Below are 1,667 nucleotides of genomic sequence, written 5' to 3' on the forward strand. Positions count from 1 at the left end.
CTTCTCCATAGTAGAGGCCCAAGTAAAGCCCAAACCTCGAAGATGAAGATTGACTATGAGAAGGAGATGTCTAACTTTTTAATAGTTTTTATAAGATACCAAATAAACTTAGAAAGAGGATATCTGATCTAATTTTATTGATCTTATAGACATAAGATGAGAAGGCGATAATAATCTTATGTAAGCTAAAGTCGTTGTGTGAGTTATAAAATATTATTTTATTAAGAGCTTGATTATATGTAATAAGTTTTTCATTTGTTTCTTAAATATAAGGTAGCTAACCAAAATAATTGATTTTTTAACGTTATAGTTTATCAATCGAAATAATTTGGAAGGATGAGGTATGCCACCTCTGCTTGCTTTATGAAGTTGATAGATTTGTACAGTATAGTAGATGATGATGTAATATATACATGTCAAATATATTCTAATTAGAAAGACACATGCGAAAAATATTATGTGTGATATACGGTGTGAAAAATCTTATGTGTCATCGAGAGCAACATATTTAAGATTTGATGTACATATGTATTTAGTATTCTTGATATTTTTTATTTAGTATAGAATTTTTACACAGTCCAAAAAGACTCTAAATATATTTTTATGCCACTACATATTAAAAAATTAGAGCATTGACATCTTTTGGTTGTTAATCTAAGAAAAAAAGATTTAAGAGCATTATAATTCAATTTCCAATCTAAAAAGTAATGTTAAAATATATTATAAAGCAGTAAGTGTTGATTCCTTTTAAATGTTTTGTTTCAATAAATAAATATAATAAATGTTATTTCCAATACTGTAGGTGAACACAGTGAGAAATTTGAGTGATGTCAATCTAGAATTATTATTGTATCCTAGAATCATGTCATTCATTAAATCAAAGGGATGGATCTACAAAAATATAGTCCATCTGAAGCAAATTACATCGAAATTTACAATGTTCAAAGACTCTGAAATACCATAAACATTCCATCGTTGATTAACTATATAATTTATAACCTTTGTATATTCCAGGAATGATAGTGTTATAAAGTTTATCAAGCATTTCTTTTTTGGATTTCCTGTGTTATTATTCTCCCAGAAACAGATGAGGGCATATCGAATGCAAATTGTAGGAGCAATTATGGATGATGAACATTTTTGTGGAGAATATGCTTCTTAGTTCTATAAAAGTCAGATGTATCTCTAAAATTTTACATATGACCTTGTAAATGGTGTGCTATATTCAATGCAATTAATGGTTCGATTTTGTGGAGAATATGATTTTCTAAAAGTTTTTTATATTTGAAAAATTATACATATGACAACAGTTTTGTACATGTAAAAAAGGGCATCTGTTGTATTGTATACATGAACATTTTGTATAACACATTTTATAATTATGCAAATAGAATTTTGGGATACTACATAGCACTTCTCTAATGTGTATCTCATTGTGTATGATCAAATGTTGTTGAAAACAGAGCATTTTTTAAACTTCACCAAGTTTTTTCCTAGTTTCTAGTCAAAATGATCTGAATTGTTTGAAACATTATAGAAGATTTCTCTAATGTATATTTCATTGTGTATGACTAAATGTGGAAAATAGAGCATTTTTCAAAACTTCTCCAACTTTTTTCCTATTTTCCGGTGGAAATGATCTGAAATTTTCATGAAAACATTGAATA

Source organism: Musa acuminata, chromosome BXJ2-7, assembly GCF_036884655.1.
Source record: "Musa acuminata AAA Group cultivar baxijiao chromosome BXJ2-7, Cavendish_Baxijiao_AAA, whole genome shotgun sequence".
In the NCBI taxonomy this organism is placed as follows: Eukaryota; Viridiplantae; Streptophyta; class Magnoliopsida; order Zingiberales; family Musaceae; genus Musa; species Musa acuminata.